Genomic DNA, 26,670 nt, shown 5'->3' with positions numbered 1-26,670 from the left:
ATTCCTACTAAAAAATGTACATTCTAGACTATAAGTCTTCTAAAATCTGGTGAACCATTCTACAAAAGAGAAAGACTATGTGTAAAATTAGTTCCCTCTACTTCCTTTTACTTATAGAGAAAGGAGGGGAAGAACATTCGTTTAGGCTGAAAATCAAATGCCTTTGCGGTTTTGGGAGAAAAAGAAACTCTGTGATCATCAGAACGTGATGTCTGATTGGCGCTTGATAAATATCGCCCATAGTTTGCTGAATAGACATATTCTCACTATTTAAAGCTACTCCACACACCAGGTAGTTGCTATCACTTGACTTCTTGTTTTCTTTTGTAATTATCATAAATTAAACTTTGTTGTTGTTGTTGTTGTTGTTGATTTGTTTATTGTCTTCCAGGGCAAGGGCTCTGTCCTTCTTGTATGCTGTGGTAGCATGGACCTAAAACAGTGCCTGGCTCAGAGTGAGTATCTAATAAATATCTGTTGAGTAAACGACTAAACATGTGCCTAACATGGTTGTTGACTGTTAGGTAATTTCCCCTCCCTCAGTCTAGAAACTGTGTTGACACAACTCATTTGATAAAGAGATTACAAAAACACCACCTTTGGTGGATGGAGTTATTGGCCCCAGTTCTCAGCCTCAGCTCTGTGTTCAGCACTTTGCCGTCTGAGTCTGTGGTTCTTCCCATTAAAGGGCGGAGCAAACTTCTTCACTCTCGTGTTTGACCAAGAGCGTGAGAGGAAAGTGACGGTACCCCAGTTCTGAACCTCAGCCTTAAGAGAACTTGCATGTTTCTGCCCATTTCTTGTACTTCTGCCGTCAGTATGAAAAGAACATGCCCAGGCTTGCCTGCAGGTTCCAGGAAGAGAGAACCAAGCACTGCCAGCAGAGCCACCTGGCTGAGCCCTGCCACGGTGCACTGAGCCCCAACCAGCCCACAGCCACAGGAATGACAGGAATGTTTATTGCTGTGTACCACTGACATGGTGTATTCGCTTGCAATGCAACAATAACAAGTCCACACATAATCTTCCTCTGACTCAGCGTTATGGCATCCAGTCCCCCAGATGGATGACCCTGTACTCATGACACTGAATTGGCCCATATGACCTAGGTAGATATTATACCCATGTCCAAGCCAGGACATCTGCCCTTCATTCCTCAGTGGACAGCAGGGAATAAAGAGGACAATCACCTAGGTGTTGTAGAAAAAAAAAAAAAATAGGTTCTTGTCATGTGACCGGGAAAAGTCAGCCGTGAAGACACTTCGATGGGTGGGAGGTAATGGAATGTATTGGGTGAAAAGGAAAAAGACTCAGCAAAACGAGAGGGGTTCCTGTTAAGAGGCCCCAGTCTCACAGATTGAATCTCAGGTCACCACCCAGGAACAGGAGAGGCCAGGCTCCCCGCCACCACAAATGGATCAAACTTCCCAAGTCTCCGCCCATCCTCCCAGTGCACAGCTGGGCATTGTTCAGAGAGAATCAATAGTCAGGAAAGTGTGGGCTTCGTGGGACCGGCAGTCTGGTTTTTCAGCCTTCAGCCTGTTTTAGGCTTGAAGGCGGGGTTTTGCGGGAGGGCTGGGAACTCTTGCTGCATCCTGTCTCTATCCTAAGGGCCAGGAGTCTTACTCGGCACTTGCCATGTGTTGTCTCATTTTGTCCTCATGGCCGTGGTGTCCCCGCTTCACAGGTAAAGATGCCAGGCTTGCTCAGGGGACACCCCTTGCCTCTGTTCTCCCACCTGGGAAGAGAAGTCCTAAAAGCATCTTTTAACTGTGATTCACGGAGAGCATTCCAAAGAGAAGGACCAGCTCTGTCTGGAATCAGGGCAAATGGGTAGAAAAACAGGACTCGTGGACCAATCTTCCGCACTTTCTCCATCAACCCTGTCCTCATGGTAGCCTGAACATTGAATCTGGCCTCATCTAGACATGGTCCCATGCTCTCCCTGAGACTGTGTTACTTGCACAAGGAATATTTGTCCTGGAATCCTTTGTACCCTGCCCTCTTACTCGCCTTAGATAACCCCTTACGACAGGGAGCAGAACATTACATAAGGGATGCTGGAACTCTGCCTTCAAGATGACAGCATTTTTGAAACAAAGGCATAGCCATAAATCTAATTTGTTTCTTTGCCAGGCTTTCCAAATACAGCTTCGTTGTAGGAAAGTGACCATCCCATCGGAAAATGGAATAATCATGACTTGCGTTTGAGGACGCATCTCTCTGCAGCCTGGGCGCTAGTTCACGCGTTCATGTGATACATTTCTATTGAAGGACCACTGTGAGCCAGGCAGGCTTCTAGGGCCTTGGGGCCCAGATCGTTCTCTTAACTCAGTGCCCCTTTATTTTGGAAGCATTTTCGATTAAACATCCTTCACCATTACTCACCGTAGGATTTTAGATGGCTTTCAGGCACACACCCAAGTCCTGGCCTTCTTCCGACCCTGATAACTTGACATCTATCCTGCCTTCCAGACCTCAACCTGTTTCAACTTGAGGTTTCCCTGCCCTGAATGCTCCCCTCCATTTCCCTCTATCTTGTTTTCCAAGACACTGATCTAATGGCCTCAGAGATCAAGGGGCCTTCCCCAACTCCCTGGAGCAGAACCCATCCCAAGTCCCTTAGTGACAGAATTGTGAATAATAAATACATTGTGACATTTGCTGCACAATAAGAACACACCCTGGATAATGATCTAATGATCACATTGCTTTGCTTTTGTTGTTGTTGTTGTTGTTAACCAGTCTGCCTCAATTATTAGAATGTGTCCCTCTTTCTTGAGGTCAGGGACCATGTTGTGAAAACCTGAGCTCCTGGCGCATATTATAGAAGAAACACAATGAAAACAGATGGGCCAATGTTAATTTGCCTATTCTGCTTATTGTTAATTGTGTGTGCTCTAGAATGTATGCTCCAAGAAGACAGAACTCGTCTGTTGTATTCAATGATGTACTGTGAGTGCCTGAAATAGTGTCAGGCATGTAACAGGCATTCAATAAATATTGTTAACTGAAAGAATAGCTGGGATCAGAGAGAGAAAATTTTTAGAACTTGGGTAACAATAATAACTCCCGTCTCCAAATACCTTGTCTTTTCCCTGAGGGTAGTGGGTCTTCCCGATTCTGAGGCCCATAGTTATCTGTTCTCCATATAAACAAAACAAGATATTTACAGTGGGGTATGACCTCCCAATGGCACCAGTTCTGGTTGGTTGAGAGCAAGAGCAGATATCAGACAACCACCCAGGGCATCTATTTCAAGTGAAGAAGCTTTGACTTCCAGATCATTATCCACCTGCAGAAGCACAAAGATCTTTATGGGAGCACCATCTTTTCTGGTGATCACACCTCTGGAAATGATGTTATAAGGCCAGGAAATTGATTTCCTGCATTGCAAAATCATTCCTGAGGTCGTCAGTATCAAAGCCAAGTGGTTCATGGATTTTTTTTTTCTTAAGATAAAGTGCAATATGTTTTGTGAGTTAAGCTTAACAAGATGTGATGAAATGAAAGTTTATCCTTTGAATTAAGGGTCATGGCTTAACACAGGCAGACGATCCTGGTCCCTTCCTTACTCATGATCTGCAGAATCGACTTCCCCCTAAGCAAAAAGCAAGGGCACAGAGAAAGTAGGTGGGTGCATGGGGACAGAGCTGGGGGGTCACTTCTGCTGCCCGATGTGACCAGGCCCAGAAATCCCTCAGGCTGCAGTGATGGGACTTAAGGGAAAATAGGCACTTTCCTGCCTGAGAGCAGGGTGGTAAATTGGTACAACCATTCCAGAGAGCAATGAGGCTCTAGGTATAGAATTGAAAATATGTTGACATTCTAACCCAGCAATTTTTTTGTGGAAAGTTAACTTAAAGAAACTCCTTTGCAGGTGCACAGGAAGACCAGTCCATGAAATGTATTACAGTGGTGCTTGTAATACAAGAAAATGAGGGCAAGCTATTTACTGTCACTAGAACAGTAGGTAAAACAAGTCTTGCTATATTCAAAGAGTAAAAGACTAAGCAGCAGCTAAAATGATGAACCAGAGTAGGAATCAGCAAACTGTGGCCAGCAAGCCAAACCTCGTCTGTCTCCTGTGTTTGTAAATAAAGTTTTATTAGAAGATATCCATTCAGTTATTCACATATTGTCTGTGGCCACTTTTTGCTCTAAGAGGTCACAGTTCAGTAGTTATAATAGAGACCCTAAGAGCCACAGGTACCTAAATGCCCTGAAGTAGTTATAATCTAGCCCGTTACAGAGTAACTGTGCTGGTTCTTTTTAAGAGAACTGCAGAGATCACCGATACATTTTTTAAAAGTATTGAAAGAAAAGGGTAAATTGTAACATACAACATCTTGTCGCTGTTTATGTGAATTAAACACAAACATATATGACTATATACCTAAGTACAGGAAAGCGCCACAGATGGGCTGGAAGGTGTCAACCTAATTCATGATTCTAATCACCTACGGGAGGGCCAGAGGAGAACAGACTGGGACTGAAGGGAATCAAAGTCTATGCAAAGATAATGACTTATTCCTTCTGTTGCATAGACTTGGAATAAATATGACAACATCATGCTGTCAAGGGAGGCAGGCAGAGTCCATAGGACGCAGGTTTTGGTGTTGAGGCATAGGCTGATTCTAACATCCCTCTTCCCAGCTCTGCCTCACCCCATAGTCACTCTCCTGGTGCAGCGAACAACCTTGTCAACTGCAAGTGGCAGACAGCTCTGACCTGAGGGCTAAAGTTAAGGCAGAATAACATATTTTAGACAAATAAATAATTGGGATTGAAGACAGAAGTATAGGCATACATATAATTCGGAGTGCCTTAATTGTATTTTCCTACTGCTAACATCACCACCTAAAGATGTAGGATTTATCTAAGTCTGTGCCCTCCAAAACCATAGCTTCTAGCCACATGTGGCTACCGAACACTCAACATGTGGCTAGGACGAAAGAAAATCTGCTATCAATGTAAAACACATGCGGATCTCAAAGACAATACAGAAAAATCGAATATGTATCCCATTAACAATTGCTCCTATCTACGGCAGCTTGAAATGATCATGCCTGGTATACCAGTGGATTAGTCTACCATTGCAGCTGTAACAAATTACTTTAAAGTAGGTGGTTAAAACAACTGCAGTTTGTTACCTCACAGTTTTGTAGGTTAGACGTTCAATGCGGGCTTTACTAGGATAAAACTGAGATGTCATCAGAACTGCATTCTTTTCTGGAAGCCCTAGAGTGGTGGTCCCCAACCTCTTTGGCACTAGGGCTGGTTTTGTGGAAGACAATGTTTCCACGAGCCAGAGTGGGGGATGGTTTCAGGATAATTCAAGCACACTACATTTATTGTGCACTTTATTTCTATTATTGCTACATTGTGATAATATAATGAAATGATTATAGAACTCACCATAATAAAAAGAATCGGTGGCAGCCCTGAACTTGTTTTCCTGCAACTAGATGGCCCCATTTCGGGGTGATGGGAGACGGTGACAGATCATCAGGCATTAGATTCTCCTAAGGAGTGCACAGCCTAGACCCATCACATGCTCAGTTCACAGTAGGGGTGGTGCTTCTATGAGAATCTAATGCCACTGCCTATCTGACAGGAGTTGGAGCTCAGGTGCTAAAGTGAGCAATGAGGAGCGGCTGTAAATACCGATGATGCTTCCCTCCTCCACGGCACCACTTTCACTTTCTCTTATGCCTCCCTTTTCTACTTTTTTTTTTTTTTTTTTTTTGTTTGAGACGAAGTCTTGCTTTGTCTCCCAAGCGGGAGTGCAGTGGCGTGATCTCAGCTCACTGCAACCTCCACCTCCGGCATTCAAGGAATTCTCCTGTCTTAGCCTCCCGAGTAGCTGGGATTACAAGCACCCACCACCATGCCCAGATAATTTTTGTATTTCTAGTGGAGATGGGGTTTCACCATTTTGGCCAGGCTGGTCTCGAATTCCTGACCTCAAGTGATCCACCTGCCTCAGCTTCCTAAAGTGCTGGGATTACAGGCATGAGCCACCACGTCCGGCCAGTCCTCATCTACTTTTAAGGACCTTCATGATTACAGATTATCTAGATCACATCCCTATCTTAAAATCAGCTGGCTAGCAAACAATTCTATCTGCAACCTTAATGCCTTTTTTTTTTTTTGCCATAAAACAAAACACATTTGTAGGTTTTGAACATCTTCAAGGAGATCATTATTTTGGCTATTACAATTAAGCTAAATGAAATAGTTCATTAAAATTAATGTTACCTGTCTCCTTCCAACTTTTTAATGTGGCTACAAGAAACTTTAAAGTTGTCCATGAAGCTCACATTCTATTTCTATCGGGCATCACTGCTTCAAGATATGAATGTGCTTCTCTAACTTCTCTAAGGTATCTTGATGGTGAGGAACGTTAATTGAAAGAAAATTACTTTTTTGAAATCACTCTTACTTGTTTTCTTTTTCTTTCAGATAGGTTCTTACTCTGTAACTCAGGCTGGAGTGCAGCAATGCAATCATGGCTCACTGCAGCTTCGGTCTCCTGGGTTCAAGTGACCCTCCTACCTCAGTCTCCCAAGTAACCGAGACTATAGCTTCATGCCACAACACCCAGCTAATATTTTATTTTTTGTAGAGATGGGGCCTCACTATGTTGCCCAGGCAGGTCTCAAACCCCTGGCCTCATGCAATCCTTCTGTCTCAGCCTCCCAAAGTGCCGGAATTACAGATGTGAGCCACGACACCCAGCAAGTCGCTCTTGAAGATAGCAAAAACACATCTCAGTCCACAGGAATAGATAATACTATAACAGCTCACATTTAGCGAGGGCTTACAACGGGCCAGGCCTGTGTTTAAACATCCATTGGTTTCATCTTTATATTAGTCCTGAGTCACGTACTGTTGTTCTTTGCATATGGCAAGTAAAGTTGCTGAGGCATAGATAGGTCAAGTAATTGGCCAAAGTCACAGAGCCAATAAGTAGGAGCAGAGGACTCTGACGGCCTCCCTCTAGGTGCTGTGCACATGTTAAACATCAGTTTGCACTGTAAGATGCCTGAAGGGTGCTGTTTTTAGACACAACTGGCAAAAACAACAATGCTCTGGGGTCCACCTGCCCCTCTGCCAAGAAATTGCAAATGACACCTCTTCTTTGTGCAGCTCATCAAAGCGGCAACCCAGGTATCTAACTCCCAGCCATAAAGCGAGATCCCCCTGGATACTCCGTCTTGCACCAGCCCTCCAAACGCTCTGTGACTATTTGAGCCTGGCTCACTTTTTAACCTCCACGTGTGACTAATTCCCACCAGACAGACAGCAGCTGCAGGGAAAAGCCTCAGCTTCTAAGGTCTTGAAGGAAAAGGACAGTTTGGCCACATACATATTCACACACACACACACATTCACACACACAGACACACATACATACACATAGGTATACACACCTACACACACATTCTCATACACATACACACACAATTAAACATCTCTATACTTATCTCTACTTAAAATATTTGTATACGTCCAATGAATATATATATGCTTTAAATATCTTTTTCTATATGCTGATATATGTATGTCTGTGTGCACATGTAAATTTGTCATGCATTTTCTTATCTTTCTCACTTATTTTACCCAATTCTTTCTCTCTCAAATATCTCTATAGATCAAGATTTCCTTAGTTAAAGTTAAATTTTATTTAATGTTCATTTATATATCATGTGTGTGTGTGTCTGTGTGTGTGCGTGCTTCACATGCAATAATTCCTGATCACCACACATACATGAATGCCTCCCTATGAGTATTAACACATAATAAAAGCACATCCATGCCACCAAGAAAAACATGTTAAAAATTACTTTGGTGAGCCTAGATTCTGGATGCCTGATCGTGGTATGGTTTCCTGCAGTGTATTTAACCAAACCCCGCTTCAGTATTAAGGAGCACATAAAACTAGAATCATATTTTCCTAGCAGACAGCTCTGACCTGAGGACTAAAGTTAAGGCATAACGACATAGTTTAGAAAAATAAATAATTGAGATTTTAAACAGAAGTAAATGCATATATATAATTTGGAATGCCTTAATTGCATTTTCCTATGCTAACATCACCAATTTGGGAGACATGAGATTCACAGTTTTAGGGTTAGGAGTCCCACAGTTTCTCCTCTTTCTAATTCACTCTCCACCAGACCTCCCTTAAGCACACACAACATTTCCTCCATAAGAGATGTTTTCTGAGCCGCATCGGCAGTTCCTAGTATCTGGAAACCCCTCTGGGTCACTCTTCCCCTCAGCACCTTTGGGCCACCTCCTGGGCGCTGATGTGCGGGACCCAAGCAGGCAAAGATGCTGCATTTTTGGAACCAGTCTATTCTGTTTCTTTGCCATGTTGTGGCAAGCCCCTTCTGTAAAGGGCCAGATAGTAAATATATTCAGCTCTGCAGGTCATGCGCTCTCTGTTACAACTCAGCGCTGCCATTGTAGGGCATGAATCATGGGCCATATGTAAATGAAGGGGCATGGCTGTGTTCCAATGACACTATTTCAAAAACAGGCGATGGGCCTGGACGTGGTCCACTGGCCATATCCCCAACCCAGCCATCCACCAACGTGGGGCGTTATCTCCTGATATCCGTAGGTCACTTTCCCATACGTCTAGCTGAGGTGCCTGGTGAGTATTTTAGAGCCCAGAGAAAGGAAACTCATCAGTGACTGTGCTCATACATAATTAGGTAGTGAAGCCAATGTGGTGATTGGAAGCTTCATTATTTGCTCACCTGATTTTATTCTCCAAGGATCTGTGAGTTCCTTGTGTGTCCTATTGATCACTGTCTCCCCAGCACCCCAGCACAGTGTCTGGCACATAGTAGGTACTCAGTAATGATGAAGAAACTTAAAAAAAAAAAACTAATTATAATCGAATTATAGTCAGGGAGAATTTAAAGTATAATATTCAGCCGGGCGCGGTGGCTCACGCCTGTAATCCCAGCACTTTGGGAGGCCGAGGCGGGTGGATCATGAGGTCAAGAGATCGAGACCATCCTGGTCAACATGGTGAAACCCCGTCTCTACTAAAAATACAAAACATTAGCTGGGCGTGGTGGCGCGTGCCTGTAGTCCCAGCTACTCAGGAAGTTGAGGCAGGAAAATTGCCTGAACCCAGGAGGCGGAGGTTGCGGTGAGCTGAGATCGCGCCATTGCACTCCAGCCTGGGTGACAAGAGTGAAACTCCGTCTCAAAAAAAATAAAAATAAAATAAATAAAGTATAATATTCATTCAACACTTTTTTAGAAAGTGATAACATCATTCTTGAATGGATAATGGAAATGTGGCTGTTATCTGGCTGTCAGATAAAACGATAATTTATGTTGGTCTTGCAAATGGATGAGGAGGAAGTGATTTCCTGGCCCACCCAAATTTGTTTCAAGCACTTGAATAGATGAGTGAGTAAATGGATGATGGCTTTTTTTTCAAACTTTCTTGGGTTTTCCTGAGGCACGGAAAGCTGGAGTCTTGCTTCTCTTTCCTTTTCCACCTCACAGCACACGTCATCTTTTGATCCTGAAATTTCTTTACCGCTAAGATCAGATAAAGCCTCAGAATCCTTGTCAACTCAGCTCTCTATGCAGGTACTCACAATTGGTCAAAGTTAACAAGTGCTATGAAATGTCTCTGTTATCCCGAAACCAAATGTTTTCTTGAGCATCTACTATGTGCTCAGCATACATTAGGTTGGGCAAGATTAACTCAAACTAGGGAGATAACAAGGAACTGTGGCATAGCCAGGGTTGTCAATGTAAGTGCAATGGGCACTCGGAGAGATCCCAAGACCTGGAATGCTTGGGAAGTAATGTAATAATGCCAATTCTTTGAGGACTCACTTTGTCTCAGGTCCTATGCTAAAGCTGTTATGTGCCCCACTGAATCATACAGCAGCCAATAAGGTAGGCCCCTCCCATTATCTGGAGGAGGAAACTGATGTTCTTAACATTCCTAGGAGCTGCAATTGGCACCCAAGCCTGAGGACATGAAGCCATGAAGCCAGGGGAGATGAACTCAGGTGGGTTCTTACAGATGCAGAGAGGAGGTAAACTAGTGGGCCTTGTAGGAAATGTAAGTTTTGTTGGAGAGGAATGTAATCTTTGGCCTATTTCATCAGCCTGAAATATGGGTGTATGTGTTTAAATGGTAGATGGGTGGGAGGGTAGATGAATGAATGGGTGGGGCCAGGTAAGCTAAATCATATAAAGTTTGAGGTTCGGCTGGTCGCTCTAAGGCTGGAAAGATACGATGAAGCCTAATTATGAAAGGCCTTGAATGTCAATTTTTAGAACTCAGATTTATTCTGTAATGGAAAATAGGGAGGCATGACAGTTGCAGTGGTAAAATTATTGGTAAGATGCTTTAAAAAGTGACTATGGTGGTGGGGTGCAGTTTCTCATGCCTATAATCCCAGCACTTTGGTAGGCCAAGGCGGGGGGATCACTTGAAGACAGGATTTCGAGACCAGTCTGACCAACATGGTGTAACCCCATTCCTACTAAAAATACAAAAATTAGGTGTGGTGGCGCATGCCTGTAATCCCAGATTCTCGGGATGCCGAGGCATGAGAATGACTTGAACCCAGGAGGCAAAGGTTGCAGTGAGCTGAGATCGAGTCACTGCACTCCAGCCTGGGTGACAGAATGAAACTTTCTCAAAACAAACAAAGAACAACAAGAATGATGACTATGGCCCCAGTGAGGAGGAACATGGATTAAAAGGACAGGCTGAGGGAACACAGCCCAGAGGGCTGACTGAGCACCAGTAATCCTATCAAGAAGAGCTGCACGTATATACCGGAGCTTACCCTGCACCAGGCGCCCTCTAAGTGCTTCACAGGTGTTCACTCCCTCAATTTGTGCAAGATCCTAAGAAGTAAGTGCATGTTTATCATCCCTGTGCTGCAGTGAGCAAGCTGATGTGCAGAGAAGCTAAGTAACGTCCCCAAGTTGGTGCTTCCAGTGGGCAGGTGGTCGAGCTGGAAGTCTCATGCGGCCGGGCTGGCTCCAGAGTCCAGACCCTTGACCCTGACAGCTTCCTGGTGGTCAGCCAGTGGTCTAGAAGAGGACAGGTATTGGACGGGCAGGAAGGAGGGCATGAGACATTTTATAGTTTCTCAGACCATTGACCCAGAACAGCACACTATTGCCCATGGAAGCTGAATGCGCCGCTGTTCTTGCATTGTGCCTTCCGGGGACACACTGTTGACCTGGACCCCTCAGAGAAACTCAAGAAGAGCCCCTGAAAGGCTGAAAAGCTCAGGTATGCAGGATTGTATACTTATTTATTAATAACTAAAAACAAAGAAACACTAGCATTTCCTTATAAATGTGAAATGCTAGACACTTTTCTAAATATTTCCCTGGTGGCCACCTACAGCCTAGCACAGGGCTTGGCACAGAGGAGACACTCCATACACATTCGTTGAATAAATGAATGAATGAGTGAATAAATGAAGGAGGGAATGAAGGAGCACTGTGCTAGGAGCCAGGGCCTCCGGGTCCAGTCTGAGCTTCTCCATCCCCTTGTTCGATGGAGTTTACACAAGTCGTGCCACCCTCTCTGGACCTCAGTTTTGGCCGAATGATAGGCAAGTGAGCCAGGGAATTCAAAACTTTGAAGGGCGCTGCGTGCATGAAGGCTCCTATTCCAGTAGCTCTCCCTGGGGTGAGGTGCAGCTCCCACCAAGCTCTCCTCCTCTTCCCCCTTTGTGGCTTCTATGGTGGTTTTTCCGCTTTGCAACAGGACACCAAATGGTTAATGCACCACCCATCATCTTTGATTTATGAAGTGGCCGATTGGACCAGGAAACACAGCAGAGACAGCCTTCTCACTTGCAGGGGAGACCCCAGAGAGCAGTAATTCTGTGCACAAAGGCGAGCGGTAGCCTGGAGCCTGAGTAGTGGTGGAGAGCCCACCCTGCCGAGCCTGTCCCAGGGACGATGCCAGGGCCCAGCATTTGCTCTTGCTCTGTGCGGGGACAGAGGCAGCTTTGTCACCTGGCCCCTGTCGTCCACCCAGCCCCGGAACCTCCGCTGCCCACCCTTTGCCCTGAGAACTGAAGTGCAGCCCTGCCCCGGTCACCGCTTAGCAGTTCCTTTCAGCGTCTGCCAATCTATCAAGATTCAGCTACCGCTGTGAACCCATCAACTCCATGGAAAGAAAAAAAGGAACCCTCACCACAGCAATTATTTATCCTGGCCTGAACTTCAGGTGACCTTTCCCAGGTCCACAGAAGTTGCAGATGGGAGCACCTTGGTGTGTAGGATTTTTTTCCCCACTGTGTCCTTTTAGAAAACATTTTTTTTTTTCATGACATGATCCTCTTTTGCAAAATGTTCTGTTGCAAAAAGATCTTTGGGTGGTCTGTAAGATCACAATGGGGTGGAACATTGGCCTACCTAGAGCACAGATTGGATGTAAAAGAATTCATCCAAAAATAAAATAAATAAAAAACAAAAACTGTGACCTCGTGGGGATGGCTTCAGAGGAGACCCGAGTGCAGCTCACCACAGGCCAGCTCAGCCCTCGGACATAAACAAGGGCTGTTCTGCACGACAGGCTCTGCCCTGACCCAAGGAGATCCAATATTGTAAACTCTGTGGGTGGGTGTTTGTGTGTGTCCCCGAATCAGAGAAAAATCCAGCCCATAATAAGGACTATGCAGGGTGTAACTCCCTGTGTAAATTTAAAGTGACCTAAGGGACATAATTACATAAATCTCATCATGAGACAATATACTTTTTATTTGTTTGAATTTTATTTGTATTGGTAAAACTGACCTGAAACTGACACAAGTTTATTAGAAAAAGGACTCTGTAAAAGCAAGTGGGCTGGTCTTCTTATTTAAGATGGATGTGCCACCTTCTAGTATGATTAGAGAAATGGATAACTCACTAACATCTGTGCAAACTACAATAAAAAGGGATTTAGTGTTACCCCAAGGAAGGCAAGAGAGGCTGTCTGTCCATTAAACGCTTTATTACAGCGCCAGCAGCTTTTTTCTAATTCAGTTATTCCTGCACAGCGTTCAGCACTCTGACTGCCTGTCAACCCACCAGACAGTGCTCGGGGCTGGGAGGTTTTGTGCAAGGTAGGTGACAATCAAATGAGCCACTGAGAAGAGAGGGGCGCCTGACCCTCGTGAAGGATTAACTACAGAAAGTGAGTGTGATCATGTCACACCATTACTTAGAATTTTCACAGTCAATTTCTGAAAATATGAGATAAGTTCTTAAAGAGGCAGTTGTCTCAGGAGCTCAGCAGACCTGGTGTGCTTTTGTTCCATGTGGCAGGACAGGGAGCTGGGAGAGAGAGTGGGGACTTCGAGGGAGAGGGAACAGGTGGCATCTGCACTGTGCCTATCTTGTGAAGGGCAGTCTAGAGCCAGGCCTTGGAGCAACTGGCTCCTAGGAACGCTGCGGCCAAGAAGGGAGAGGATATAGAGATGGCTTCTGGGGCCAGGATGCTGTTTATCCCTCCTCCACTGGATGCTGGACTCCAGCCTCTCCCGGGGTCATCTGGGTTGATCAGCATGAACGTTTGGGGATCATATCAAGCTTTGGGGTCACAGGAAGCCTGTCTAGGGCAGTCGAGATGCCAGTGCCAGGATGAAATGCCCTTCTTCCATTATCCCTTTTCACCCCTGCAGCTGCTACAACCAATATCATCATAAGCTTCTCCAGAAGACTACATGCCCCTGTGGCATGCAAAAAGATCCAGTCCCACAGGACCTCACAAGCCATGTGCTTAAAAAAATGTATTGTAGGCTCAACGCAAATATACTTGAAATATATATTTCAAAGCCTGGCACAGGTAGACGACAGTTCAAGGAAGCATGGCACATTTTAGGGTTAGAGATGAGTCTATCCCTCATTAATAGAGGGATAACACAAAGAGGGGCAGGCTCCACCCAGAGCACAAACAATCTTTGGAAGTGGAGCTGAGACCAGAGCCCCACGCCCCCGATCCCCAGACCAACAGAAGTTATGCTCTGGTGGCTTCACGCAGTAGGGCTTTTTGAAAAGATGGACAGGAAATGTGATTTCTTCCTTTGCATCTATATATTTAAATGAGAAAAGTAAACCACAAACCTCTAAGCTTGGTTCTGCTAAAGTAATTTAACATCTGCTGCCACCTGAATGTAATTGAAACAATTCATTATCAAATTTACTGATCTGCTTAATGATTTTGTATTTCTCTTTCGAAATCACCTTCCTCCCAAGCTAGCCTAGGTAAATTACCATTTCCTTCAAACCTGAGAGATTGAAGGGAGCTGTCAGCACATCCAGTTCAAGCCCCCTCACTTTAAAGACGGTGTGACAGCGGTTTGTGAGTTGGTGGTGACTGTGCGGACCTTTACTGAGGTCACAGAGCAAGTCCAGCAAGACTTGAACGCAGCCCGCTAGAATCTCACCCTTGTCTCATTCCAAGATTGTGTGCTGAGGGTTTTCAGCTGCATCTCTAAAGGGGAGGCCAAAGAAGGTGCAACAGGAAGGGATGACAAAAAGGGGGTGGAAAGGAAGAAGGAAGAAGAAAAAAGGGAAAATAGCAAGCTCCCTTTCCAGAGCTGCACATTTTTTATGTTTGCTCAGTGGCAGTCTGTTAAAGAAATACTTCATTGTCACTGAGCACAGAGTCATTAAAGGCACCTTGGAAATTTGGACCCTTTTACTAGAATCAGGGCTTAAATAGCAACTTAATTTATGACACTTCTCGAGGCTGATGGCATTTTTGCTCTAAGGTAAGGTCATCTCAGTATATACCCCTCCCATCGCTTCCCTTTAGAACACGCAGAGGCGTTTCCTCTTTACTTTCAAGTTACTGATTATTCAACTGCTCAAATGTAAGTCACATATGTATGTAGGCACGTTTGAGTCCACGGTGTGTTTCTAAAAGAGAGCTCTTTTATATCTGCCTGTAAAAGAGGAGAGCGCAGAGAGGGGGGAAACCCACAAATAAGCATGTGAATAATTAGATCACAGATAGATGCCACCTTTTCTCAGCGTTAAAACTGTGAGGGGAGAAAGTATTCGTGCCTAATTGACATAATTGATCTAGTATTTTTTTTCCTTTTTGCTGCAGTAATTTTTATGCATGCCATTGTTGCTGTTATTATCCAAGATGTGATCTTGTGTGGTTGATAATACAGACTAGATATGAATACCCGTACGCACCAGCCAATCGCAAATCTATAGTGTCTATTTCTGCATCACCAGGTGCTATCTCATGGGAAATATCCTCTTTTTTGGCAGGCACACAGAGCACTGCATTATCTGTCATTTTCATTAGATTGAAGCTACAGCTGGGCCAAAAAGACTTAGTTCTAGCATATGTGCTCAAAATGGCCAAGCTGCAATTGTCCAAATTCACCCTTTCAGGATTGCATTACCGAACAACTGGAGCTAAACCCAGAAATTGGAGAGAGCAAAGTGCCTGAATTCCACTTGGAAAATGGCAAACACCATAATCTCTGAAGATTGAAGCTTATTATCATGACTAACTCTAAAGGGTCAGAGGAGGCACTAGCTTCCACCAGCAAGCTCAACGTCTCTTTTGGCACATCTTACGCAAGGATGGAAGCCGCATAGAGCCTAGATTTTGACACCACTTAACAAAGAAAAGCCAAGGTCTTTCACTGCCCTCTGTGCCTTTCGGTATACTCTGGCCTTGTGGAATGCGGTAGGTTCCGCTCCCAGGTCTTACCCTGGGCCAGCCAGTTTTGAACCCCATGGGACGTTGTCTGTGACCTGCTACATACTGGGATAGTCTGGGGTGTATAAAAAGCATCTCATCGTGAGGGATAAAAGCATGCAACTGTCATAAGCTTAAGTCGCCATGAACGTCTCCACTATCTTACACATTCAATCCTTTATGTGAACATGTGGAGAGGACATATCGAAAAATTATACCCGGAAAGAAATAGATACAAAAATCCCCACTCCAGGGTGCTGGAAATGGGAGAACCACAGGGCTGGGGAACATAGTCACCACCCCGTGGACTTCATGTTATTTGAAGCAGACATTGACAAAGAATAAAAAATATATATGTATACAAGGAGACACTGGTTGTTCAAGCACAGAAAAAGCCAAAGTCCAATGGGAATGTAAAATAGTGCAGCCACTGTGGAAAGTGTATGGGGTTACTCAAAATATTAAACATAGAATAACCATATGACTCAGCAACTCCACTATTGGGTCTATACCCCGAAGAATTGAAAAGATACTTGTTCACCCCTGTTCATAGCAACATTATTCACAATAACCAAAGTGGAAGCAACTCAGGTGTTCATGGGTCGATGAATAAATAGGCAAAATGTCATCGAGACAAAATAGAACAGCACTCCCAGGGGCTGAAAAGAAGGGGGAATTGACAATGACTATGTAACGGGTACAGGGTTCCAAGTGGGGAAGATAAAAGGATTCTAGAGATGGATGGCAATGCTGGTTATACAACAATATGAGTACACTTAATGCCACTGAGTTGTACACTTAAAAAATGGTTAAAATGGCAAATGTCTCATTACATGTGTTTTACCACAGTGAAAAAAATAGCAGGTTTGTATCTGTTCCTAGAGACACAGCCTCCCTGAGTCTGTACCAAGCAATACCAAGCAATGCTATGATCTTCCAGAATGCCATTAAGAGTGAGCCCTTGGTCATGTGTCCTTTGAGTGATATGCAAAGTTCCAAAGACAGAAGGAATATCTGGGATTTGGTTATGAGGATCTATGCTGAGAATTGTCTCAGGTTTTGATGCCAGGTTGGAGACTTCACACACCATAGTGGCAGGGGATTTCTGCAGGGAGGAGTCTGCGGATGAACCCATTTTATGGATTCTGGCATCTTATCCATGGAGAACAGTCAGCTGTTTTTCATCTGCACTGCTAATAGGGTCTAGCTGAATGGCTAACAAGCAAGATGAAATGTAGCATGAATGTTTTGAAAGCCATGGAGCCTCACTTTGGGATCAGGAGTAGCAAAACTAGTGAGAAGGTCACTGTTGCTGAGTGGGGACAAATGTGATGAGTGCTGGGAGCTTAAACAACAGGGATGTATTTTCTCACTTGCAGGAGGCTGCAAGTCGGAGATCAGGGTGACAGCATGATCAGGTTCAGGTGAGCGCTCTCTTCCTGGCTTGCAGACAGGCACCTCCTTGGTGAGTCCTCACATAGGGGTTGGTTGGGGAAACAGAGCTCTGGTGTCTCTTCCTTTCCTTATAAGGGCACTAATCTTATCATCATGGCTCCACCCTCATGACCTTATCTAAACCTAATCGCGTCCGAAATGTCCCATCTCCAAATTCCATCATGTTGAGGTGTAGGGCCTCAAGATATGAATTGTGGGCTTGGAGGAACCTACATTCAGCCCTTAACAAATGTGACCCTTCACCAAACCATTCTTCCTGCAGCTAAACAGAGCATCCCACACCTACATGCTCTTGGGTCCTGTGGTCCATCTGTTCTCATTAGCTGTAATTCTCTGGGTTTCATATTTCCTTCACACCCCTCCAAGTCCAGCTAGACTCCAGCATCAGCTTATGAACAGAAAATTAAAAGTAACCTGCAAAACACCTGATTTGAAAAGATGTTTCCCCACAGGGGCCCTGTTGTCCATTAATTGCAGTGCTTTGAAACAAAGTAAATATTTTTTCGTTATTAAAAGAATTTCTTCTTGCATTTTCTTTCCATTATTATCCCATTAATGGAAACGAGGTAAAGCAATCTGAAAACATTTGAGAGAATGTTTGAGAGAATATACAAACAAACTTTCAAACTGTCTTTCAGCAAGTGAGGCTAAAGTTATTGAATATGCAAATTGCCTTATTAAAAGAAGAATGATGTCTTTTTCAGCAATCAGTTTAATTACAGTGGAACCCTTCAGTGGAGAAATCAACTTGTTTCTCGGAGTAGAAATTCTTTAGAAAGGGAATTTAGGTACAACAGATCAAAATTAGAAAATGTACACTTGGTAGGAAAAATTGTCTATGAGGCGGTTAGGGAGGAGGAAGAGAGATGCTAGTGCCCCGCTTGGCAGCCTTGCCTGGGTCTCTGAGCCCCAGGGTATTTGTTCGCCATTGTCCTGCTCTAAAGCTTGAAGACAGTGTTACCAAAATGCCAGGGGTTTGGTCTAGATCCAGTCACTCGCTACACAAAAAGCCAATCACTGAGACAACGAGTATTGCCAGGGAAGAAGACTTTATTCAGATGGTACAGCCCATCTGAATCAGATGAAGGAGATGGGAGATGAGTCCCAAATCCATCTTCCCAACTGATTCAAGTTAGGGGTTTATATAACAGGGAAGAAATGTAACTATATGTGTGAAAACTGAAATGAGGGATTGGTTTGGAACCTCACCGTCTGGATATGGTGATACTATCCAGAAGCCTGATAATTAGTTTCTTGAGAAAAGGACTCAGATCAGACAAAGATAAGTTTCAAGCTGTAAGACAGGGAGGGTTTATTCAAAAAAGGAAAAAAGAAGCCCATAAACCTCAGTTCTATGGGACAATTAGGTCTGTTTCTAAAGAAAAAATAGAATGGCCTATAAAAGGTAGTTATGCCCAGTAACTAAGGCCTCATACTCCCTGTGGGGTAGGAGTGGATTTGGCAGGATGGGGCCCATGTGCACCAGGACCAGAATTAATGTGATGTCGGTATTGAGAAGGCCTTCCATCAGAGCCCTGTCCGTTCTGCCCTAGGGCTTTCCCTTTCCCCACAGAGGCCACACAACATTCCCTGCCTGGTGTCCCATTTCCCCAAAGTCTTCTCCCCATTCAGAGATCAGAGATGTGGGTAACCATGCAAGTCTCTCCTCAGTGAAGACCAGATTTTCTGCTCATTCCAGATCTTATAGGTCTGTTTTAATGGAGGGTCCCACGGTGGCAGGGGGATGCTGGTGCTTCATGAGACACAGAAACAGCTATGACAACTAAGGAAGACCTCTGGAGAGGCCTGGTCCAAGGTACACTTCACCCGTGTTCCACCCTCAGCTACCTCCGTATCACAGTACCCATGAAAGGGTAGCCGACCGGGATTTAGGGCAGAGGTTTGAAGTCACACTTCCTGGGTTGGTCCTCTGCTACTGGGAACATCGACTTAGTGACCACCAGCAAGTTGTTCGTCCTCTCTACGCCTCAATGTGCTCATCTGTAAAACGGGGGAGATAACACTGTCTGCTTGATGGGATGGATTTGAAATGTACAGAGAAAATCAGGCAATAATTTGGTGTAATATTTGTCCCATTGCAAACACAATTCCTTCAATAGTCGTGGTGGCAGTAGCAGTAAAAGTCTCCCGTGTACACTCCAATGCATTGTTACCTTAGCTTTCACACAAATCTGAAATGCAAAACATGAAATTCACACATACTCAAGAAATGCCCCGGCAAGTGTTCCTTCAGTGAACTTCAAATCCTTCAGCAGTGAACACACACCAACAGTGAACAAGGCTGGGAAAACAATCCCTGTCCTTTACCATTCTAGTGGAAAGACAATACATAAAAATCGTCATGAACATATAGATCATATTTTATTTCAGAAGTATTTGCAGGGAACAGAAGAATAGAAAAAAGTACATTGGTCAGAAGACCTGAAGCAAGCTAAGCAGCTGGCAGCTGCTATGTAAATAGGATGAACAAGATCAGGCTCATTGACAGGAGGCTAGGGGAAGAGTATCTTAGGAAGGGAGTCAAAGGCCCTGGGGCAAAAGTGGCCTTGACCTGTTCCAGGCACAGCAGCAGGTCAGTGGGAATACAAGAAGGGAGAAGCAGGAGTTGGAGAAAAAGCCCAAGACAGGGACAGAAAGGGGTGGGGCTAGTTTACATAGCATCTCACAGCCGCCATAAGGGCCCTGGCTTATGCTTAGGTGAAATGGGGGTCCTTTGTAGGTCTCTTGAGCTGAAAAGTAGTATTAATTACCTGACTCTTATTTGAAAAGGAAGACCCAATGACTGTGTTGTGGGTCACTTGGGATGGGGCACACATAGCCTGGGGGTGAGGGACCAAGCTGGTAGCAGCAGTTGTGGATACGAGAATATTCTACGTGTAGAAATATTCTAAAAGCAATCCAACAGGTTTACCTTGCAGATTAGATGTGGGGTCTGAGAGCTAGAGAGGAGACAAGATGACTTCCAGATTGCGTTTAATTAATGCAAAGTAGTTTGTAAACAAGGAATCCCTGACTACCTTGTTTGTTGTGAAAAACAATAAATCTCCATTTACTCTCAATTGCTAAGCTCTTACCTGTAGTGTTTAACTCAGTACAACAGACTATACTGCACATTTTTAAATGAGGTCACGTTAAGAATATGTCATCTATGCCTCAGGTGAGGAATGTGCTCAGATGAGGACATTCTGGGCATCAAGTGGTAAATGGAAAGCACTCGGAAATATTTTACTTCTGTCTGTTTCTTGAGCAAATATCTTCCCATCCCAGGACATTTGCACATGCTATGGTTTGCACCTAAAATTAAGACCTTTGAACATCTGGCTATTTCTCCTCATCAGCTCAATTATTCCTTCCAACCTGGCCACTCTCCCCCACCAGATCCTGTTATATTAGTCGAGGTTCTCCAGAGAAGCAGAACCAACAGGATACATAGATGTAAACAGATTTATCATACGGAGCTGGCTCCCTGTAGTCCCAGCATTTTGGGAGGCTGAGGCAGGTGGATCATTAAAGTTCAAGAGTTCGAGACCAGCCTGGCCAACATGGTGAAACCCTGTCTCTTCTAAAAATACAAAAATTAGCTGGGCGTGGTGGTGTTCCTGTAATCCCAGCTACTCAGGAGGCTGAGGCAGGAGAATGACTTGAACCCAGTAGGTGGAGGCTGCAGTGCGTTGTGATCAGGCCATGGCACTCCAGCCTGGGAGACAGAGCAAGACTCTGTCTCAAAAGTAAACAACAACAACAAAAAAGAATTGGCTTATATGACTATGGAGGCTTGGAAGTCCCCAAATGTGCAGTCAGCAAAGGGGGAGAGCCCATGGGGTAACTTCAGTTTGAACCCAAAAGCCTGAGGACCAGGAGAGCTAACAGTGTAAGTTCCAGTCTCAAAGCCAGCAGGCTCAAGACCCAAGAAGAGCAGATGTTTTAGCTCAAGTCCAAAGACAGGAAAAGATCAGAGTCCCTCCCTCATCAGTCCAGCAGAAGGAGCTACCTGTTCCTCCTGGGAGGTCAGCCTTTTTGTTCCATTCAGGTCTTCAGTTGACTGGATGGCCACCCCACCCCACATTGTGGAGGACTGCCTGCTTTTCCTAGCCTAGTAATTTAAATGCTAATCTCAGCCAGAAACACCTTCACAGAAAGATCCAGAAAAACATTTGACCAAAAGTCTGGGCATCCATCATTTGAGGCACCAAGTCACATCAAATGAACCATCGCACCTGGTTATTTGGATACATATCAACCCTTTGTGTCAATATTTTGTGATTTTACCTTAGTTATTTATCTGCCTATCTATTTATGTGTTTTTCTTCTCTGTATCACATCCACCAGCTGTTTCTTGAATTAATGAAATGGTGAATAAATGAAAATGTTCAGGGGGTGATTTGAGATCTAGGAAAGAGAGGCATGGAATTTGCTGAGGCAAGATGACATGGGCCTAGAGGGGAGCGGGTACTTGATGAGAACCAGAAGGAGCCAGGGGCTGAACAGGAGTGGGACTAGGAGAGGGATTGGGAAGAAAGTAGACTGGATGAGATCAAACCTTATGGGAATAAACAAAAATCCACCTCTGACAGCCAAATCCCCCCTGCATGCATTCTGGCTTTTATTTTTAATCTGGGACAAAACATCCCCTGGCCTGACCCCTCTGCTAGGGTCCCACACAGCAAATCAAAGCCCAAACAGCGCGGGTCCCAGGCTGGGCTTCCCTGAGAAAGTGAGGAGGGGAAATGAGCCTTGCGGTCTCACCCCAGCCCTGGAAGGCCATTTGTCTGCAGGATAAAGGGGCCAGGCGATAGCCCAGTTCATCATGACTGGCAAGGCTGCCCCAAGAGGCCCAGAGTTGGAGAGACACAGGTCAGTTTCCTGCACAGACAGGCAGTCCTCGGCCAGGAATTCTTACGTTACACTTTCCTGCTGGCACATACGGCTTTGTGTGTTGTTGATCAATTTTAATGAAAAAATAAAATAAAATGAAATAAAGAAGAAGCTGTCTTCAAGTGTTAAATGTTATGTGCATAAATCTTGCTAAAACTGTGAAGAGAAATACCCCTATATAGGACTTAAGCTAAAATCATCTCTCCCAAGTTGTCATGTTTTTAATTTGTTTGTGTTTTTTACACATTTTAGATAGAACAATTGGTTTCAGAGGCACTGCTCCGATGAACCTTCCTCTAGGGACTCTGTGTGGAGAGTTCTGGTGGGATTGAGGCGCGTGGTCAGGGTTAGATTGGGTCTCAGAGGCCAGCACGAGGGTGACATGAAGGACAAGGTTTCTCCTTGGCGGGGTCTTCAGGAAAGGGGGCACAGCCTGGGGAGGAGAAGGAGGCTCTGGCTCGGGTCCTTGGTGGGTGCAAAGGGGCAGGAGTGCCTAAGGGGCAGGAGTGCCTAAGGCACAGGGCCTCAGATGGGATAGTTGTGTGTCTGGTCTCTGTGGTTCTGGGTGGAGGTGGCCAGTGGGGCCCTGGCCAGGAGCAGCGGGGGCGTGGTGAGCATTCTTCCTCCATCCTTCTGTCCCTGCACACTGCAGGCCTGGCTGGTATCAGCCTCTACTGAGCCCCGCATATGTGCCTAAGAGTTGGGGAGGCTGTGGTCTGGGAACCAAGAAGATGGAGATACAGCCCCGCCCCTAGGAGCCTATGATCATCACTCCTCTATCAAATGAGAGAAGGCTCACTCAGAGTCAAGGAAGAGAACCCCTTGAGGGGCTGCAACTTGGGTCTGTGGGGAGAGCTGTATGTGGGCTGAAGGAGGAGGAAGCCCCCTGGGGTTGGGGGCACCTCAAGTCAGTCTTCACAGTCATAAAAAGTGAGGGATCTCGAGGCAGGTGGTGCAGACGGAGGCATGGCCGGGTGGTGAGAATAACCCAGCCCAGGGGACAGCCAGAAGAGAGACCTGGCTGGCCCCACCAGCAGAAGCCTTCTAGATCCATCTGGACCAAAGGAGGTGGGAGGCCATGTTGGAGAGGAGAAGTGGGCACATGTTTCAGAGTTGACAATCAAGTTTCTAACTTTCAAAGATGACTTTGGAACATATAGTTGGAAAAGAACTCAGATGAGTTGGTGAGAAATGATCCAAAAGAAAAATGGAGAAAGATATGAAGAGGTCCTTTACAGAAGTGAATATCCAAACAACCCATGAACCTATGAAAAGCAGCTCAACCTCATTAATCATCAGAGAAATGCAAATTTAAACCACAATCAGCCCAGGCATGCTATTTCATGCTTGTAATCTCAGCACTTTGGAAGGCCGACGGGGGAAGATCTCTTGAAGACGGAAGTTTGAGACTGGGCAACATAGCGACTCCAGCTCTATAAAATAAAAATAAATTATCCAGGCATGGTGATGCACACCTATAGTCCCAGCTCCTAGGGAGGCTGAGGTGGGAGGATTGCGTGAGCCTAGGAGGTTGAAGATGCCATGAGCTGTGATTGCACCACTGCACTTTAGCCTGAATGACAGAGAGAGACCCTGTCTCTTTAAAAAAAAAGAATCGAAGAAAAAAACGCACACGCACAATGAGATACATCCACACAAACTGGCAAAAGTGGAAAGACAGAAAGTACCAAAAGCTGACAAGAACCTGGAGCAAACAGGGCTCTCATGCCTTGCTGGCAGAATGGAAAGTGGTAGAACCACTTTGGAAAACAGGCAGTATCTGCCACGTGTACCCTCCACCCTGGCCATGCCACTTGTAAGTGCCTGGCAGGAGTATGTGCATATGGGGCCCTTGGGTTGCTGTGAGCAACAAAAGAGAACATTCCTGCCCTATCCCAGCACACTTCCCAGCAGCATGGTGTAGAATTGCTGTAACCTGGGACCTATCCTTGCATCCCTCAGTAGGAGGATGCATCAGTGAACCACGGGGCCGTCACACGGTGGGTTACTGCAGGCGTGCTGTACTTCAAATTCAACATTTCTGAAAATGACTTGGATTTGGGAGGAGTGAGATGTGCTAAGTTCTCCTGTGCTCCAAGGAGTTGGAGGGGAGGCACGATAAGAGGATGGCCAGCAGGCCAGTGTCAGCACAGCTGCCCTCCCTCAAGGGGCCCCACGGGGATCTCCATCCCTTGCCTTCCCAGCCTTGGGGCTGCCGGCCGTTTGCAATGTTCCTTGGCTTCCAGCCCATCTCTCCAGTCTCTATTCCACATTCACACGGCCTTCTCCTCTGCATGCCTTTGGGTCTCCTCTCCAGCTGCTTCTCTCTTACAAGGATATTTGTGTTTGCATTTAGGGTCCACTTGGAAAATCAGGATGAGCTCCTGCCTTCAGCATCCCTCACTTAAATCCCAGCGTTTGCTGTATAAGGTAACAGTCAGTCACAGGTTCTGTGGGCTGGGAAGCAAATAGATCTTTGGGGGTTGCTTTTTCTACCCGTTTGTCTGCTGACCACAGCTATAATACAATAACTTGAGATCTCAGGACAGGAATATTCTCTTTTGATGCTCACAGTAACCCAAGGGCCAGGTGCTATCATTGCCCCATTTTACCGCACAGCGCAGAGAGGGAAGGCGGGGACAGAGCTGTGACATCAACCTGATGTTCACAATGAGAATAAGACAAATGTTTAGGGGCTCCTGTAGTCCACCTTCTGGCCTCCCCTCCTGCACTTTTGTAATCAAACACCACAGACTGGGCATTGGTGGCCAGAAGTGTAGACAATGGAGGCTAACAGGCCTGGGTTTAGAGCTGCCTCAATTTCCTCACAATGTCAGCCTCACAGCAGGGACAGCCTGAGCATGAAAGGAAACAACATATGAAGGCACTTAGCTCAGGGCTTAGCAAATACTAAGCTTCCCATTGATAATAGGTATGATCATTCTTTTTGTTTAATTGAACAAATGTTTCCCAATCCCTCCTGCATGATAAGCATGAGTGGTAGTCACAGTTTGCAGAGAGAGCTGTCAGCATCTCCTGGCTACTGGGACTAGCTGGAATGATAATTGTATTCAGGGCAAATGTCAGTTGTTCCTCATCCACACCCCTCCGTCATGCCTGCTTGCCACTAGGACATATCCAGAACAGTCCGTGTTAAATGTTAGCATAAGGAAGATGCTATCTGCCTGGTGCCGTGGCTCATGCCTGTAAGGGAGGCCAAGGTGGGAAGATCACCTGTGGTCAGGAGTTCAAGACCTGCCTGGCCAACATGTTGAAACCCAATCTCCACTAAAAATACAAAATTAGCCTGGTGTGGTGGCACATGTCTGCAATCCCAGCTACTCAAGAGGCTGAGGCAGGAGAATCACTTGCAACCAGGAGGCAGAAGTTGCAGTGAGCCTAGATTATGCCATTGCACTCCAGCCTGGGCGGTAAGAGCAAAACTCCATCTCTTAAAAAAAAAAAGAGAGAGAGAAAAGATGCCCTCATCCCTGCCTCTCTCTCTGCAGGAATTCACAGGGTGACAGGTGCAGAAGGAAACTGTGCTCCAGATGAGAGGTGTCATCAGAAGGCTGTCATCTGGACCTTGGAGGAAGGAGAGGTGAGTGGTGCCTCCTGTAGGAGATAATGCCTGAGCTGAGTCCTGGAAGATGCAAACACCAGGTGCTTGAGTTTCAGGTGCCAATACCTGAAAGTTGGCTAAAGAAATGTGCACCTATACCTCTGGGGAAGATGGTGGTGGAAATCAGGAAACATAGAGGTTGATGACAGAGCAGGAGACCCAGACTGGAGAAGACATTGATGATTATGATGATGATGATGATGATGAGTGTGATGGTTGAATGGTCAGGGTCCTAGTGGGAAACACAGGGCACACCCAAGGGTGACTGGAGAGCTTCCTGACAGGACTATTCATAACAATGGGAAAAGGGACTAATGGAAAACAGCAAGGGATGTTGAAAGACTCCAGGGCTATCAGCAGCAGCAACCTCTATCACCCTGAGACCTGAAGGGTCAGGGAAGGTGAAGTGACCAGAACCCAGAGAGAGCTGTCCAGTGGAAGAGGTCATCTGATAACCTTTGCCAGGAGAATACAGCCACTGTCAATGGCTATAATTGACAGTGGCCCAGAAGAGAGAAAGCCAGGGAACAAATACTCTGACTGTCTTCTGATATCCTTCTCTTGTAGCACTCCCAATTAGCCATTCCCAACTAGAAATCAAACAGTAAGAGAGCCCATGGATAAAGTCCACATTGGCCAGCTGCCTGGGGTACAAAGCAGCGTGGAGGAAGATAGAAAGCAGATCTGGAGGGGCAAACAGAGAATCTATCCTCGTGATGAAGACAATGATGATAGTGGTGGTAACAGTGATAACTGTGGTGATGGTGATAAGAATGATGATGGTGGCAGTGATGGCGGTAGTGAAGATGGTGGTAATGATGGTGATCATGATGGTGATGATAATGGTGGTGGTGATGACGATATGATGGTGGTGTAACGATGATCATGGTAGGTGGTGCTGGTGTTGATGGCACTGGTGGCAGTAGTGATGATGGTGGTGGTGGTGACGATGATGGTGGTGGTGGTG

At 45.4% G+C, this 26,670-nt stretch overlaps 1 long non-coding RNA gene across 1 annotated transcript in view; it reads right to left on the bottom strand.

The window, feature by feature from the left end:
- Positions 1-12,302: 12,302 nt before the first annotated feature.
- Positions 12,303-26,670, bottom strand: part of LOC116530798 — a 16,172-nt gene continuing 1,804 nt past the window's right edge. Inside the window, exon 2 of the long non-coding RNA XR_004260133.1 lies at positions 12,303-19,186. This is a non-coding gene — a long non-coding RNA (uncharacterized LOC116530798). The remainder of the gene's footprint in view (positions 19,187-26,670) is intronic.

The sequence above is a fragment of the Sapajus apella genome, unplaced genomic scaffold (assembly GCF_009761245.1).
Source record: "Sapajus apella isolate SASKATOON/1434 unplaced genomic scaffold, GSC_monkey_1.0 scaffold68, whole genome shotgun sequence".
NCBI lineage: Eukaryota > Metazoa > Chordata > Mammalia > Primates > Cebidae > Sapajus > Sapajus apella.
This window is presented reverse-complemented; position numbering and strand designations above follow the sequence as displayed.